Here is an 18,888-nt window from a genome sequence, read left to right as displayed (position 1 = left end):
GTTGCGGCAAGTGGGGGCCACTCTTCATCGCGATGCGCGGGCCTCTCATTATCGCGGCCTCTCTTGTTGCAGAGCACAGGCTCCAGACGCGCAGGCTCAGTAATTGTGGCTCACGGGCCTAGTTGCTCCGCGGCATGTGGGATCTTCCCAGACCGGGGCTCGAACCCGTGTCCCCTGCATTGGCAGGCAGATTCTCAACCACTGCGCCACAAGGGAAGCCCAATTGTTCAGCTTTTAAACTTATTTTACTATCATGACCCATTAATTTTTTTAAATTAATTGATTGATTTTTTTTTATTTTTGGCTGCATTGGATCTTTGTTGAGTATGTGGGCTTCTCATTGCGGTGGCTTATCTTGTTGCGGAGCACGGGCTGTAGGCACACGGGCTTCGCTGTGGTACACAGGCTCTAGAGCGCAGGCTCAGTAGCTGTGGTGCGTGGGCTTAGTTGCTCCGCGGCACGTGGGATCTTCCCAGACCAGGGATTGAACCCGTGTCCCCTGCATTGCAGGCAGGTTCTTAACCACTGCACCACCAGGGAAGTCCATGACCCATTAATTTTTAAAGAATAAAATACTTAATTAGCCAAATGGCACAAAAGAAAAAATCCTACAAGGATTGATGCAATAACACTCATGGTTTCCATTTAGAGTCTCTGACCGCAGGAGCAAACAAATTTTCATTTAACATTTGGAAAGCTGACTTTTTAAACTAACATTTATCAAACTCATACTGTATGCTCATAAATGATCAGCTGAGCACTTACTGTGTCCCCTAGTACATGCTGGACACTGTGAATTCACATTTCACCTTTACAGCAACCCTACAAAATAGGTAGAGTTATTATCCCCATTACATGAATGAGGAAATTGAACTCACAAATGTTAAATAAGTTCGCCAAGTTCACACCAAGCTGGGAATTGAACTGAGGTCTTTCTGAGCATGTAGTTGGAGCTCTTTCCACTACCCTACCCTGCCTCTTTGATTGTAAGCAGTGCCCAGTTCTTATTCAACACAGTATATCTAATATTTCCTTGCAATCAATCACCTCAACCTTGTTAGAGTTAAGTTCAAAGTAGCAATTCCTCTGTAGAATCCTCTACCTTCTGAGGGATAAAAATGGCTCCAAGCCAAGCCAAGCCAAGCCTCGTCTTGGGTTTTCCCAGGGTAGGGAATGCCATGTGCTTGCTCCAGGCAGAGACCTCTGTTCTCTCAGCCTGTTGTCGGCATGTGTCATGTGCTTGGAATGGGAAGCAGGCCCTGGCATGAAACTCGCCCACAAGGATAGACAAGGCTTGGGCGGTGGATGGTAGAGGGTAGGAAGGCAGACTAGACCCAAGAGTGTGGCAAAGTCAGTGAACGAGTCTTACAGCAGTCAGCCCTGGTGTTCTAGTCCTCAGCTGGAGCCCAAAGTGGAGCACAGCAGCCGTGGGGAGGGAGGCGGAGTGTGTATGGAGGGGAAAGGAGGCACTTGAAAATGTCAAGGGCAGGAGTTCATCATCTTGGAAGTCTGGTTATCTGTGGCAAAGCCCCATCGTGGAACAAGGTTCGAAGGGCTGCCCACAGAAGGGAGTCTGGCCAGAGCAAAACTAGAAAGCCCAGGGATTCCCAGGAGGAACATATCACAATCTATGGGGGAGGAGTGCAGTTAGAAAGTGCATGCAATATTTCAATATTTTGCATATACACATATTTAAAATAAAATATTCTTATTGTGTTAAAATAGAACATAATGAAAGTAAATCTGAACAAAGTCTTTTTAGCTGGTGAGGATATTCAGAAACTTAGACTCTAGCCAAAAACTATTAGTTAACTTTTGCATATTAGTGACTTTCGAGGAGGTTGTGAAATTTTTATGCTAAAAGAGAGGGCATCAGTTTCAATATTGAGAAACCTTTGGAAAGTAGAAGAGAAATAAGGAGTCCAGTTCTGGGGGCAGGCTTTGTTGCCCCCAACGGCAATGAGTTTGCCTAGGGCTTCCCTGCATTTGCTTTATTTAATTAATTAATTTATTTTTTTAATTCTATCTACTTTTTGGTGCAGTGATAATTTCTTCTTATACCCATTCTAAAGTGGAATTAAAGGAATATGTGTGTATGGCCAAATAATCTTACTAATAATCAGACCTGATCTTTAAAATCTTGTTATTGGAATTAAACCTCTTGGTCTAGAATCCAGGGGGAATTGACAATGCTGTTCTTTGATGCCCTTTGTGAAGTTCCTGGAAGGGAGTTATTCTTTTAATATGCATATTAAAATTTATTCTCTAACTTGTGTTATCTAACTTGGCTGAGAACCAAACAAAAGAAAATAAGCTTGCTTCTATTTCAGCAGAGACATTTGAGTTATAAGAAATGTAAAAATCATTTTTCTCACTAGGAAAAGAAAGACAATTTTCTCCACTCAATGGACTATTAAATTTTAGAATCTCATTCCCTGAAGAGGTTTAAGAATCTGGTAGATGGGCTAGATCTGTGCAGTCCATGAGTTCAGTGGGGACCAGATGATCTTTGGTAACAGGGAACAGTTGGGGTCACTCTTTCAGTCTTTGGGTTCCACACTGAAATGAAGATTCACCAGCACTATTTCTAGATTATTTAAAACTAACAATACATAAATTATTATAATATATAAATATAAAAACTCCTATAAAGGTAAATGTGCAACATTTTGAGCATTTTATATTATATTAAGACTTTATTGCTTAAAGGACTTTAAATAAGGTAAAATGAGATTTTTTTCCCTTAAATTGAAAGAAAAAGGAAAAAGTGAGAAAGGAGTGAGGAAATGGAGGTAGAAAAGACCCAGCAATCCCACTACTGGGAATATACCCTGAGAAAACCATAATTCAAAAAGAGTCATGTACCACAATGTTCATTGCAGCTCTATTTACAATAGCCGGGACATGGAAGCAACCTAAGTGTCCATCAACAGATGAATAGATAAAGAAGATGTGGCACATATATACAATGGAATATTACTCAGCCATAAAAATGAACGGAATTGAGTTGTTTTGTAGTGAGGTGGATGGACCTAGAGTCTGTCATACAGAGTGAAGTAAGTCAGAAAGAGAAAAACAAATACAGTATGCTAATACATATATATGGAATCTTAAAAAAGAAAAAATGGTTCTGAAGAACCTAGGGGCAGGACAGGAATAAAGACGCAGACGTAGAGAATAGACTTGAGGACACGGGTGGGGGAAGAGTAAGCTGGGACAAAGTGAGAGAGTGGCATGGACATATATACACTACCAAATGTAAAATAGATAGCTAGTGGGAAGCAGCTGCATAGCACAGGGAGATCAGCTCTGTGCTTTGTGTCCACTTAGAGGGGTGGGATAGGGAGGGTGGGAGGGAGACACAAGAGAGAGGGGATATAGGGATATATGTATACATATAGCTGATTCACTTTGTTATACAGCAGAAACTAACACAACAAAGTAAAGCAATTATACTTCAATAAAGATGTTAAAAAAAACAAGTGAGGGGTTCTCTGCTTATATAGCTGCACAAAGGACAGGAGCAATTTTTCCATTGATTTAAAACATTTCTTTTTGATTTTGTTCATTCTAGCAGTCATTACTGATTATGAAGATAACCCAAATGAATGAATCTGTAACCAGTTCATAGATATGGTCATTTAAAAATTTTTAAATCCAATTTATTTAAGCTGAAATAAAATTCACCTATTTCTTCTACTCCCCATCACCCCTTGCCTCTTGTAGCCATCAATCTGTTCTCTGTATCTATGAGTTTGAGTTTTGTTTTGTTTTGTTTTTTCAGATTCCACATAAAAAAATGAGATCATATGGTATTTGTCTTTGTCTGATTTATTTCACGTAGCATAATTGCCTTGTGGTCCATCCATGTTGTTGGCAAGATTTCATCCTTTTCATGGCCGAATAATATTTGTGTGTGTGCATATGTAAATTCTTTATCCATTCATCCATTGGTGGACACTTAGGTTGTTTCCATATCTTGGCTATTGTAAATAATGCTGCAATGAACATGGCTGTGCAGATATATTTTCAAGTTGGTGTTTTTATTTTCTTCAGATCAATATCCAGAAGTAGAATTACTGGATCTTATGGTAGTTCTATTTTCAGTTTTTTGAGGAAACTCCATACTGTTTTTCATAGTGTTTGCACCAATTTACATTTCTACTAAGAGTGCACAAGAATTTCCTTTTCTTCACATCCTTGCCAACACTTGTTATTTCTTGTTTTTTTGACAGTAGCCATTCTGACAGGTGTGAGGTTTATCACATTGTGGTTTTGATTTGCATTTCCCTGGTGATTAATGATGTTGAACATCTTTTCATCTACCTGTTAGTCATCTGTATGTCTTCTTAGGAAAAATGTCTTCTCAGACACAGATTTTTAATTGGGTTGTTGGGGTTTTTTTTTTTGAGTTGTATGAGTTTTTTTTTTTTTTTTTTAACATATTTTGGGTATTAGCTCCTTATTGAATATATGATTTGCAATTATTTCTCCTATTCAGTAGGTTGCCTTTCCATTTTGATTATGGTTTCCTTTGCTGGGCAGAAGCTTTTTAGTTTGATGTAATCCCACTTGTTTAATTTGCTTTTATTACTTTTGCTTTTGGTATCAGATTCAAAAAATCATCACCAAGCCAGGTGTCAAGGAGCTCACTGCCTATGTTTTCTTCCAGGAGTTTTATGGTTTCAGGCCTTACGTTCAAGTCTTAGTTAATGTTTGGTATGGTGTAAGATAGTGGTCCAAGTGTCATTCTTTTGCATGTGGCTGCCCAGTTTTCTCAGTACCATTTCTTGAAGAGGCTATCCTTTTCCCATTGTATATTCTTGGCTCCTTTGTTGTAAATTAATTGACCATGTATGCGTGGATTTTTTTCTGGGCTCTCTGTTCTGTTCCATTGACCTGTGTCATTTACTTTAATTTAATTAAATGAACATTCTGTGAAAACCTACTGAGCAATAGGCATTGTGTTGGGTGCTGTAGATCCAACAGTGAATATCATTGTTTTCTGCTCCTGAGAAGTTTGTGATCTAATTGGGCAGTAGAGGTAGGTTGATAGGTAATCACAATGAAACGTTAGAAGTGCTGTGATAGAGGTATGCACAGGGTAGTAGGAGGGGTGGGGAAGGGAAGAAAGAGTTTCCTAGGAGAATTGTCCATAAGCTAATTTTAAAGAGCACTCGATATTGGATCTAGTGCAAAAGGACAGCCTCTAAGGGGGTGAGGAACAATAGTGGATATATGCTTGGGCTCTGTACTCACGCTGGCTGAGTTTCCTCATCTGTAACACCAAGATAGTAATATACCTTATAGGGTTACCATACATTTAAAGGAAGTAATTATGTACAGCACCTTAGCACCTAGCTCTCAGTAAATATAAATTATTAATTCACTTTAAATGCAGTATTACCTGATGGATCTGAAATTGTGTTTGGAGGGCTCTTATTTTAGGGTTAATTCTGTGCTTAGAAGTTTTTTTTTTTCCTTGTAGAATATTACACAAGAGTCAACAGGGGTGATGTATTAAGGAATTGATAAATTAATTAGAAATGTGGCAGTGTTGGGTTTTTTTTGGCTGCTTTGGGTCTTTGTTGCTGCGCGTGGGCTTTCTCTAGTTGCATAAGCGGAGGCTACTCTTTGTTGCGGTGCACGGGCTTCTCATTGCGGTGGCTTCTCTTGTTGCAGAGCACGGGCTCTAGGGCGTGTAGGCTTCAGTAGTTGTGGCACACAGGCTCAGTAGTTGTGGTGCATGGGCTTAGTTGCTCCACGGCATGTGGGATCTTCCCAGACCAGGGATCGAACTCGTGTCCCCTGCGTTGGTAGGCAGATTCCTAACCACTGCCAGGGAAGTCCCACAGTGTTGGTTTTAAAAGGAGTTAATAATGTTTAACAAGAAGGTACCTCAGCCCAATCCAACATTTGCTCTCATTCATTCATTCAGTACTTGAGTTCCTATGGTGTACTCTATGGAAGGCTTACAAAAAGCTTCCAACATAATACTTTTCTGTAGAAACTCACAGTCCAATGAGAAAGACAACGTGGAAACAAAGCATTACAACACCATATGATAAGTGTGATCATAAAGTCATGTGCAAAATACTGGTTATGACATTATTTGGATTATTTGGCTGTGTAATACTTAACTGAATAAGCTGGAGAAAAGCATTGTCAGAACTGGGTCTGAGAAAGAACAAACAATGGCAGCTGAGTGGAAGGAGAAAACACCAGTTGGAAAGAGATCAGTTAGAGGCTTTTGCAATAATCTGGCAAGGTTGGTAAACCTTGGTAGTTTCTAACTGAATATATGGTCTGGCCCTAGGAAGAGAGATCTGGACTGGGGGGTCATGTCTAGGAGTCATCAGTCTAAAGATGGTATTTGAAGCTACAGGTACCAATGAGATAATTCAAGGACATGGTGTTGTGGTGTAGTGTGAAAAGAGAGGGATTCCAAGCGGGCAGGCCTGGAGAATGTTAATAAAGGACAAGAAAGAGAAAGAAGAAAGTTAAATTGAGAAGAAACTGGGAGTAGGTGTCCCAGAAACCAAGGGCAGAAAATTTTAGCAAACAGAAGGCTATCAATGGTTGCAAATGCCACAGGGAAGTCAAGCAGGAAAGGAATGAAAAGAAGTCACCAGATTCCATAATTAAGGTATTGGGGATAACCTTAGTTCATGTATTACTTGTTCAACTGGATTGCAGTGAGTCAAAGAAAACAGGAGTTTGGTGATGAGGATGAGAGTTACAAAACACTCTACTGCTTTGTTTCTATGAGTTGCTCTGAAGACAAGAAATTTTGTAAGATATTGTTATGGTTTAGGTATCTCACTGATAGCATTTTTCAAAATGCATCTCTTAGTGTTTTCTGAACCCTCTGGGCTCACTCCAGGAAGGCTCTCCTCCCTGCCCTCAGCGCACCCACACCAGAAGCTCAGGACTGCAAAGAGAAATGAAGAGGAACCTGCTCCCCAGCTCAGGGCCCTCCTCCAGCATCCGGCCCTCTGCCTGCTTCCAGTCCTCTTCACTGGAGATGATGTCATCTCCCCTCCTCGCTGACCCATCTGCCTTCCCGACTTTGCTCCTACCTCTAGTATCTCTGAACCTCAGACTGTTTGCTCTGGGCCTGGTAACTGGACCTCCTCAGCGCTGCAAACTCAGGCCTGAGCCCCGAGAACACCGCTGGCAGTGCCAATAGTGGCCCATCCCCTATTTATTCATTGCAGATATATTTGTTAAGCCCCTGGTAGGAGTCAGGTACTATGCTAGGCACTGGAAGACATTGCTGAAGAAGGAAGCCAAAGTTCCTGCCCTTAGTGAAATTTACATTTAGTAGGGGAGATAAAGAATAAAGAAATGTTGGGCAAGAGCCCCCCGGGCACCCTCCCTCCCAGGGAAAGAACTTGGACCTACACATATTGAACTGTAGTTACACTTTGTAAACTCTTGGAGCCACTCTCCTAGCTATGCTTGGGCCTTTGACATCTATCCTAAAGTACAAGGTCTCACTAGTATCATATCTCTTTCCCAAGCATTTAGTCTCCCAGTCAATAGTTATAATAATGGTACTGTATCAGTTATTATAACTATTATAATACCATTACAATACCATTATTACAGTACCATTATTATAACTATTGGGAACTACTGTTCCCAACTACTGTTCCCAGTCAATAGTTATAATAATGGTACTGTATCAGTTATTATAACTATTATAATACCATTACAATACCATTATTACAGTACCATTATTATAACTATTGGGAACTACTGTTCCCAGCTACTGTTTCCAGTCAATAGTTATAATAATTGTACTGTATCAGTCAAGTCAGATTCTTATTCTTTTCTGACTGACTGTAGAAAATGAAGTAGTATTTTCATTTGTTCCTGCATCCCTTTTCAGTGGCTTTCTACCCTGCTGTGGCACCCTCATTCCACATACCATCTCACATTCCACTTCCAAAGTGCTAGACTTTCTAATTAATCACTGTATGTTACCCTATCTAAGATGCCATCAATGAACAGATGCACCATTATTTTATATACCAATAAAGAAGGGACTTCCCTGGTGGTCCAGTGGTTAAGAATCTGCCTTCCAATGCAGGGGATGTGGGTTCCATCCCTGGTCGGGAAACTAAGATCCCACATGCCGTGGGGCAACTAAGCCCGTGTGCCACAACTACTGAGTCTGCGTGACGCAACTAAGACGCAACGCAGCCAAATAAATACACAATTTTTTTTTTAATGCACAAGATGAAGAATCTAATGGGAGACCCCTACATAAAGCTGAGACACCAAAGGGCCACACTTTCCATACAGAAGTAAACAAGAAATAAACTCACCACACAGACAGAGACAGCAAAAAATCTTGCATGCCTCAGTCTCGGCACCGATGGAGACAGGGTGAATAACATCTCATCTGAGAAATGAAACTACAAGCTGGCACTCATACAAGTGGTCTAAGTTCACACTGCTAGCGTGGCCCAAATAGTCTCAACCTCAGAATTTAATTTGTAGTCGCGTCAGAGTGACCAGCAGAAGAAAAAGTAAATCCTCACAACCAAGGTTCTCAATGCCCATATGATGGTCCACCAACTCTAACAGTAATCAAAGTCAGTACATTCTACTGAAACCAAAGGACACTGAGCATCTGGTAGACTTCCTTGTGTAAGGATTTGGACTATAGTCTCTTTCCTGTGAGTTTAAATTATGAAGGTAATATTTCGTCTATTGAGACCACTCCAAAATTACAGATGCAGAAACCAAGGTTTATATATAACCGTGGCACTGGGGCGCTCATTTAGTGCTCCCCAATGCTACTTCTTTTTCTCTGAAAGATCATAACTTGTCTGTGTCTGGCATCTTAGGCTCTTCCTGGAATGAGGGAGGGCTAGATGGTAGCTTTTATTAAGTATCATGTTGGCATTTACAGACATGAACATAAGTTGCTGGAGCCATGAGTCGTAATGTTGACAGAACCTCACTAGAGACTAATTCTGGGCTCCACATCTGGAAGTTACAGATGCTGGTAAAGGTTTTGAGAGGAAACATAAAAACTGTTGTAAAACAGGAACTAGGTAGGAAGGGTAAAATTCTGGGCTTTTTTTTTTTTAACCAGAAGGAATTCCAGAGACCATCTAGTGCAGTTCCTCAGGCCATCTGGCAGGGCTGCTATGTAGATCAGATTTTTGCATGGCTCAACCTTTTTCATAAACTCTGTTTAAATGCCACCTTTTCAGAGAAAACCCCTTTGATTATCTCATCTATAATAGCCTACCTACAATCCAGGACGCTTAATACTTTATTCTACCTCTTTTAATCACGGCAGTTATCACTATCTGATGCTGTCTGAAATGATTAGTTAATTGTTAACTTGCTTTTTTTCTCTCTTCTCCCACTAGAATGTAGAGACCTGGTTCAACCAACTCCGTAAACCCAGAGCCAGAACAATACCCCTAAAATAGAAGCTCAGAAATATTTGTTGAATGACTGAACAGTGAATGAATCAATGAAGAAAATAAGGACAGAAGCTGTGATTACTTCAGTCAGACAGATAAAATTCCATATCAGGTTTAGACTAGATTTTAAGTGATTCATTTTCTATGAGGAACTAGCTATAATGTTTCTGTATCACAGCTCTTAGCATAGTGCCTGCCACATACAAGGCTCTCAGGAAATATTTGCTGGATACAAGAATGTGTATCGTATACCCCTTAATGGTGAGCTGCTAAAATTACCAGGAAGAGTAATCAGGGAACAACATATAATCTTATTAACCAAAAAAAGTATAGGGAAATACAAATAGATTTTATATGACATGAAGATTGAAAGAGATGAAAGATTTAAAGATTTAAAATAACATTTTTAGAATAAGAAGTGGAAAATCATTAAGACTGAGAATGGAATGCAGGGGACTTTTAAGGAAGAAGGAGAAATTCAAGACGTCATGATTGTCCATGTTCCTCTCATCTCCTTTGTTAAGTAACCCGGGGAGGTTATAAAATCTTCTTCCAGGAGGGCTTTAAAAATAAGAGCACTTTCTCCTTGACTGGAGTGCCCCCAGAATGAGGGATAAACCAAGCAGCCTTTCCAACATCTTCCAGCCTCATATACTCTGAATTTGGACACTGAGAAACTACTCATTTGTAATCCAGCAAACACTTACAAAGTGCCTCTAAGTGCCAGAGAAGAGTCAGGATCCTTTGGCTGCAAGTGACAGAAACTCAATTCATACAATTTAAAGAAAAAAAAAAAAAAGACGTACGCTTGAAGGATACTGGATTTTCTCCCAGAGCCATAAACCCACGAAAAGGGCAGGGATGTAGCAGACCCTAGGAACCATTGGAGCCAGGAACTTAATATGGTGTGGATTCTTTCTCTACCTTTTCCCTTCTTCCTGGTGTTAGCTTTTTCCTTCCCCTGCTGCAGACTGCCTGTTTCCCAGTGGCGGAAAACCTGACAACAGGCATCTTCTAAGATTTAGGCCTTATAGCTTTTGGCCACTGTGGTCCCAAGCTGAAAAATCTAAAAGAAGGCACCTAGCCCAACTTGAAAACGCACCCTATCAAATCAAGCAATCAATTATGACCATTGCAATGGGATTAGATTAGAAGTCCATAAAGATAAAGTGGTGGGGAGAGAGAGACAGTTTCTAAAGGAAGTGGGTGGGGCTGAGCAGGCAATACCACATACACTCATTATGATCTGGCACCGTGCTGGACACTGGTTAAAGGTGACTGAGGCTTTATACCTGTAAAACCAAGGTGTCATCAACTACTGAATCACACAAAAATGCTGGCAACGATATCACCGGGAAGTCTGACGCGGTGCTGTGTTTGGGAGCAGCTGAGTCTGGTATCTCTCTCTGAGAAGGCAGCCTCCAATTTCTTTGTAAAAGGTGCATTCTTGTGTCTCCAGCTCAGAAGTTTGACCTGTCCGTTGGAGCTAGTGATGACCATGGAGGTAAAGGTGATGGTTAAGGAACTGGTTTGTCAACACTTGGGAACCTGCAAAAGAGGTCACTATGACACTCTTGGGGGTGAGCATGATCAAGTAGAGTAGATGGAGAGAAAGAAAGAGAGAAAACAGGAGAAGAGTGTTGTTAAGGGTGTTAATGTCAAATTAACCCCAAACCTCACTTCCTCATAGCTCTGCAAAATCTTCCTCCATTGAGGAATGAGAAAGTTAGGCTCTCCTGGAAAATATTAAGAGGGTAAAGCTTTCTGATCTGGGAATCTCTGATCACAGACTGTCCCTTCTACTCTGTGGCTGTGTCTCCTCAGCTCCTCCCCCCTCCCGCTCCCCCCCCTGCCCCCCCAGCAGTGCCTGGTTGGAAAGGGGGTATGGGACTGAATGAGCTATTTATGTCCTAGCTTTGTTTCCATGACAACTGATCCTCAAGCATTGCATTTAGGCCCTTATAAGTCACACCTTCCCAAGGAGGACGCTGTAGGTTTGCGGAAGGGATGGAGTTGGCTTCTGGTCACATAGCTGGGCTTTTCAGAGATTCTCCAAAGGGCTGATGTATCTTTTAGAAATATTTCTGTTTTCAATGCTTAAAGTAATAGTAATTCTTTCCTAAATGACTTGAAATCAAAATTCTTCACTTTTCCCTTTAGACAATGGCCGCAGCCCACTAACTCCCAAATAGGCCCGTAAGAACAGCACGGGCTAGAGGATGCCTGCTCATTTGTCAGTCAAATGGGAAAGTAGGAGGAAGTAATGCATTGGTGACAACGGACTCAGCCAGTCAGCCCAAGTCAGGAAGCATCTCTCTTTTCCCTGAACTAGAGTGACTGTCCAGAACTGGAGCATTTCAGGGGAAGAAGTGTGTTAAGATTTCTTGCAAGTTAAGAGACACATGTGGCAAGCATCACAGAGGAGATGGAGGTGTTCAGGGAGATGAAGCTGATAAATATCCTTATTGTAAGAATTTCAGTGACTGACTCTGAGCTCCTCCTTTAGGCTTGAAGGAAGAAACCATGACTTAACCATTTCCCTGTATCTAGCCAGCGTGGTGCCGGGCGCTGAGCCAGTACTCAGTAAGTTTTGGTTGATGGATTGATTAAAAGTAATATTTGATATTTGCAAGCATATCTCAGGAGCTATGCAGAATCTGGGGCTTCCTAAAAGCACCAAACTTGCTCTCTAGAAGTGAAAGTCATCCTTTTTAAATTTTTTAATTATCACTCATTTAACTCTGATTGATTTTTCTTAATCGTGCTCCATGTTAACTAGGAATTTGATTCCCAAAAACTGGTTCCGAGTGAAACAGAGGAAATTAGTTTTCTCTCTCATAATCCTCTAAAGGAGGAGCAACTCATTCTGAGATCCAGAAACTGAGCTGAGGATAAGAATGCCTGTGGATTCCCAGCAAAACTCAAGATTGAAATAGAGTGAAATGCCTTGCGGAGTTATCTTCACTGAGGGACCACGAAACCACCACAGAAACGTAGAAACAGAGTCTAGTCAGCATGGAATTCTCTTTGGTTTCCTTTCAATTTGTAACCCCCCTAGACCTTAGATAATTGAAATCTGGAGTTTTTCACAGTTAGACCTCTTCTTTGTGCATGAGAATTGCTGAAGTAAACTGACTTAAAATTGAAAAACAACAAGGAAAAGATAAGCAATGAGAATTGACATTTGTTAATGAAGAACAACAACATAAGATGTTTATATTTTAGTGGCTGAGAGCAGGGCCGCTGGTGGCAGCCTGTCTGGGTCTGTGTCCTGACACTACACTTTCTTGCTGCCATGTGGCTTTGGGCAAGGCTGTTGTGAGACTGAAATGTATTATATCAAGAAAAGTGCTCAAAGTATGCCTGGCACATAATAAGTGCTCAATAAATATCAACGAATCTCACTATTTTGATATTATTTTTAAATGCTTTCTAAGCCACAATTTTAATAAGGCTATTCTCCTGCTTAAAATACTTCAATGGTTTCTTGTTTTCCCCCTAAACTGCAAGTTCTTGAGCATGGCCAACAGATTATTCCAGGGCTGGCCTCTACCTACACATCCCCTGCCTCTCCTCTCTGATCAAATCCTAAGCTCTGTTCTTAGGATTCGAGTTCTTTGATGTGTCTTGTCCTCTTATGTCTCTACACATGTTCTCTTTCTTCTGCTTGAAACACTGTCTCCCTACTGCTCACCTGGCTAATAGCTATTTGTCCTTAAATTAGCCTAGATATCGCCTCTTCCAGCAAGCTCCCTCTAACATAACTAGTTTGGCTTAAGGACCCTTCCCACAAGCTCTTCCATCCCCTTGTTCTACTGCTTTGCATTCCCTCACATAATCTGCTCACATCTTTCCTTCTCTTTGTCTCCCATGTGCTCCTTTGTGGAAAGAAACGACATCCTGTTATCCAATGTATCCTCAGCATGTATCACAGAGCAGGTGTTCCAAAAAATGCTTGGTCTCTTAAGAATAGAGGAGGCTGACAAATGGAATCTTCTAGAAAAATCAGCAAAGGTAAAGAACTGAAGCCCACAAGAAAGAGAAATAGAGAAAATCTGTAATTCCCTCACGTCTCAACCCACTCCTTCACCCTCACATTTGCAAGCCTGGGATTTGCTCCTTTACTGTCTTCCGTTCTCAAGTTGCCCTGAAGAGAATGCCAGGAGTTACATTCTCTTTTGACCCATGCCTTTGAGGGCTACCTGATCCTGCTTTATTTCCTGTTGTGCAACCACGACAGGCTGTGCACGGGAATTAGGGGGCTTACAAATTGAAAGGAAAGCAAAGAGAATTCCATGCTGACTGCACTCTGTTTCTACCTTTCTGTGGTGGTTTCGTGGTCCCTCAGTGAAGATAACTCCGCAAGGCATTTCACTTTATTTTCTTGATCCTCAATGGAAAATCCGAGCAGCCACGGTTTCAGATCCTTCTAAGCTGATTATGGTTCTTAGAGGTAAGGGAACCAAGGCTTTCCATAATCTAGACAATGCAGAGCTTGTCTTTTGGACTACCAGCACTGGATAAATACTAATCAACTGCTTTTCCCTTTTCTAAGAATCCTAGAGGGCCACAGTTAATCCTTTAAAGGCTCCTGTGGGTGGAAAACACCACTCTGTTACACATTGATTAGGAAAGTGATAGCTCAAGGTCGTTCAGCAGTTAAGTGGCAGAACTAGGTGGTACTGGGGGTCATATAACGCAAGTCAGTTTCTTTTTCCCTTTGGCATTTTAAATTCTGGACACAGAGCTACAGAATTAAAACCAGAGCAGGGGGCAGGCTAATGAGAAAATTACATATTTGAACAAGATTTAAAAATAAATAAATGATAAATAGAATTTATGGAATCCCTATGAACCTATTCCCAGCAATCTGGAAAGCATTAGCAAAAGCAAATACCCCAAGTTATCCCAGGGAATTACCCTACTATATTCATTTCTTTGGCATGAAAAAACCCCCAAGGATCCAGAGTAAGGGTTAGAAGAGAAAGAGGAAGAAAAATATTTCTAAAGAATCAGGGGTTTGATTTTTCTGCCATTTAGTAAAGATTTTATTTTGAGAAGAATTGGTTACAAGCTTCTGAAATCTCTTTCGTGGGATATTTGATCATGGAAAGTGGAAGAGACTTCAGACTATTTCAATCTCAAGTGTGAATAGATCCAAAGCTTTTCACCTGTCTCTGAAGTAGACAGGAAAATAGTCGGGGAGCTTCTCCAAGTTAATGAAGTCTCTTCTGGCCCAGAGATCATATATCACCTATCATTATGGCTCTTATTCTAGTAATTCTAGTATAAGGTCTGTCATTTAGCAGATGTGCAACAAATTTTGCTGAAAACAATTGTGAATGCATAGCATGTTTGGTGAAGGGATAGTGGTCTCTTATTTTTAGTTCTCAAAGAAAGAAAAGCCCTGATTTATAGCATTTGCCAATTACTGTGGTGTAAATACTCCCAGCCAGGCCACTTTCAAGTTACCCATGGCTTAACAACAAGCTCACAAAGTTTCTAGAAATTTAACAACTGGCTCTCGTGATGGGCAGGAGTCAATCCAGCACACCCATGCTTGTGGCAGTACATTCTTGGCTCCCCGTGTATACAAAGGCAGAGCAGTACCGAATGTTTTCAGTATATTTAGCCTTCAGAAGGAAAAGGGGGTTCTAGATAAAGCCAGAGGTAGCTTGGGAACAGAAATTCTGCAGCATGATGAGGCCTCCCACGTGGAAAAGCACATCAGTCGTGTCCTGGCGGGACTGCCAAGGACCAGAATAATTTTCTGTCTTTAGCTTAGTGTGAAACGTTGAAGAAGTGCATGTCAAACACGCCTCTGCCTTCTGCATGCCTCTTCCTCTAAGCAAAGAACAAAAAAAAACCCTCGGAATTCCCAAACCCTCTTTAATAGAGCTGAGGTTTGTGTGAACAATTAAAAAACACTAATCCAGGTCTGAGTGTACTCAAATCACAGTTACCAACGTAAGATGTCTTTGTAATGTGGGGATTAGACCAAAGAGGGTTATTTCTAATTATCGAAACCAGGAATATTTTTTGTGTGTGATTGGCAATAAGCATTCTTCATCACGATAAATAGATCATTATTTCCATTCTCTCACAGTTTACATCATTCATATAGTTTTTGTTCAAAGTTTCTCCATTTGTCATGCTGCTGAATTAACAGGGTTACCGGCTCATGAGTGCTTAGGATGAGTGCTTGGTGACAGGTGTTTCTCAGAAACACGTGTATGTAGCCAGTATGACTTCTTTCAGCCAATTCATCCTCTCCACTCCACGCTCTGGACAGATCCGTAGCCTGACACGGGGGTTCTGGTTATGGATCTCAGGAAAGTCGCTGGGACCAGGTCCCACATGAAGCACACGTCCCTCCTCCCCAGTTCTGCCCTGTCCGGGAGGTGGGAGCCTTGAGTAGAGCCCGGGAAGGTGAGAGCCAGGCCGGCAGGGCTCTTTCAAAACACACACTTCCCTCACCACCTAAACGGGCATTATGTGAAAGACGAGCCCCAGCCTGCTCTCCTATACACAGATTCAGTTAAACATCACTCACCGCAATCTACTTTTTACTTGTCCCTTGATCCTACTCTTGGTCTTTCTGACATTCACTCTGCTATTGTTCTCTTCCTCCTTTCCTAAGATCATTCTTTGGAATTACCCTGTGTGCTTGGGTCGGCTCCACTCGGTTTAGCCTAAGAGATAACACAGAATCTGAGAAGTCAAGTGGTCTGGGTTTGTGCCTTGACCCCTTCACTTGCTGGCGGTGTGACCTTGGGAAAGTGACTTGACCTCTTTAAGCCTCAGCTTCCCCATACGCAAAACCAGGTCACTACAAGTCCCTATTTTATGAGTGTCGTGAGGTGAAAATGAGGACATGCGTGCCAAATTCCCAGCAAATATCTCGGTGGTAGACACTTGAATAGGTTAGCTCTTGTGAACATTACTTCCGTCCTTGTTATTATTGTTGTCATCAGTAGAAGTGATGTTTCCATGGCACAACGCTGCCCCAAGTGCCTTGTGGGAGGCCCACACTGCAGCCCCAGAGGTTCCCATGGCCAAGGTCCCTGAGCAAAGTCTTATTTATTTATTTATTTATTTATTTATTTATTGGCTGCATTGGGTCTTCGTAGCTGTGCGCGGGCTTTCTCTAGTTGCGGCCAGCGGGGGCTACTCTTTGTTGCAGTGCGCGGGCTTCTCACTGCGGTGGCTTCTCTTGTTGTGGAGCACAGGCTCTAGGCGTGCGGGCTCAGTAGCTGTGGCTCGCGGGCTCTAGAGCTCAGGCTCAGTAGTTGTGGGGCACGGGCTTAGCTGCTCCGCAGCATGTGGGATCTTCCCGGACCAGGGCTCGAACCCGTGTCCCCTGCATTGCCAGACGGATTCTTAACCACTGCGCCACCAGGGAAGTCCCCTGAGAGAAGTCTTGATAAGCGCTTACTGTGAAGAGATGCTTGTGAAAGTGATGCCTACCTCCAAGCACAGAGCCGGGTAATAATCTGTCCCTTGATATGCCCTGCAAGTTTGTCTTGGATAAGAAAATCCTTAATGACTTTTTGATTTTGCTTGCCATGTGCTTTGTTATTGCTGACACAAAATTATGTCTAGAAAACATACATCTTTTCAAAAATTTAATTTGATAAACACTGACTTCTTAACCTTTAAAATGAATAATGACCATTGTAACAATGTCAGCAATGAAATGGTTTTATTGTTTGTTCCCCCTCTAAGAAGCTGAACCAGGGATGCGTAAGATGGCCTCTTATACCTCCTGTAATTAAAGATCAGTCTGGAGTCCTGCTTGAAAGCCCCACCTTTTTTCACTTCCCTCCATTTATTCTAGGGAAATAGCCAAACTCCTGAAATAGGACAGATGCTGCCTGGATTTGTCAGGTCTGGAAGCCCTTGAAACTGCAGTTGAACTCATCTGTCAGGATCAGCGGTTTGAGCTTACCTTCAAGGTCAAAAGTACCTTTGAATTTTCCAAGATACATGAAAAGAGATTCCATATATGCAGTCATGTGCCACCCTATATGTCAGGGAATGAAACCATGCCTTCTAGATACTCCAACAACAGACTTTACAAGAGTTTAAGAAACCTAGAGAAGGCGGGAGATGGCCGGGAATAAAGGCCAAGAGGAGCACTTGGGCTTTTCCAATGGGCAGGAAAGGTCACTGCCCAGGGTCGGCAGTGTTAGGACTCCCAGCGTTTCCTGACAGCACCATGACCATTGCATTCCACTCTACCCGAAGCCTGTCTCCACCCTCCCCACCAAACCCATTCCTCTAATTCTTGGCCTCCTCCCCACCAGCCTGCAGTCCTGTTCCAATCTTCAATTTCAAAATGGTGGTGGTGGGGGGAGCTACATTTGACAAAAAGTTTCCTACAAGCTTTGCACAAGGGTCTATATTCCATTTCCCTCAGAGAGTTCTTTTGTCACATATTGGAACCTGCCTGTTGCCGTAAGGGGGGCTCAGAGCTCATCCAATACTTCCACTGTCAAGTCACAAGTCCTCAGCCCTGTCCTTGAGCAGTGAATTTGTATTTTACAAATTCAAATTCAATTTTCTGAAGAACCTTATGTATTATGACCAGCAAATCTAAGAGACGGAAGGTCGTCAGAGGTCATCTTGGCCAATGCCAGAAGCCACAGCCCATTTACAGTGTTCCTCACAGAGTTGTCTGGCCTTTGATTAAACACCAGATGACAGAGGTTGCCTCTTCAGAAGAAAAAGGAATGTCTGAGAAACAGGGGTGGGAAGGGGACTAACTTTTCATAATATATTTTTTTGTTCCTTTAAAATTTCATCCTGTTGCATTGGTTGCCTATTCAAAAAAAGTAAGCTAGGTATTTTGAAAATACCTTTAGTGTGAGGAAACCCATTACACCACAAAGCAGATAGATCATTCCATTTCAGATGGTTGGAATTGGCAGACAGTTGTTTCTCCTGCTGAGCTGAAATTACTCTTTGTGTGGCTTCTACTTTTCTACCCATCCCTCATAGTGAGTCGTGCAGAACCCGCCAACCCCTCTTTAGCATCAAAAATAAAAAAGTCAAATATATGAAGACAATCATTTTACTTTCTTTTAGTCATTTCTTCTTGAAGGACAGAAAGGTCACCCACTTTGCTACATCAGATCTCTCAGCTAGAAGGACTGGAGGAAAAGAAAACTAATTTTAGTATTTATGGGGAAAAAAAAAGAAATTGGTCCAGGGATGAGTTTCCCTCATGCTGTCTTGTTGAATCTGGCCTCCACTGCTCACTGAAGGGTAAGGATTGGCAGAGCCAAATTCTACTCCACAATAAAGAGGTAGCTCTGGCCTTACCTTTGCAGCCTGAGGGGAGGGAAAGAGAGGCTCCCTTTGACAGTGGACATTTCCTAGCAGCCTCAGAAAAGTTTCATGAGCTTCTGTAATAGATTGCAAAGCATTTGGGGGCAGG

The 18,888-nt window shown here is 41.8% G+C and overlaps 1 protein-coding gene across 1 annotated transcript in view; it reads left to right on the top strand.

Annotated features, from left to right (window-relative positions):
* The window catches only part of LOC309651887 (uncharacterized protein C1orf105), a gene marked incomplete at its 5' end in the record, with an annotated part of 47,614 nt that extends 29,321 nt beyond the window's left edge, over nt 1-18,293 (top strand). Inside the window, one exon of the mRNA XM_082445040.1 lies at nt 219-18,293. The remainder of the gene's footprint in view (nt 1-218) is intronic.
* Between the last annotated feature and the right edge of the window lie 595 nt (nt 18,294-18,888).

Source organism: Balaenoptera physalus (assembly GCF_965194825.1).
Source record: "Balaenoptera physalus genome assembly, chromosome: 1".
NCBI lineage: Eukaryota > Metazoa > Chordata > Mammalia > Artiodactyla > Balaenopteridae > Balaenoptera > Balaenoptera physalus.
This window is presented reverse-complemented; position numbering and strand designations above follow the sequence as displayed.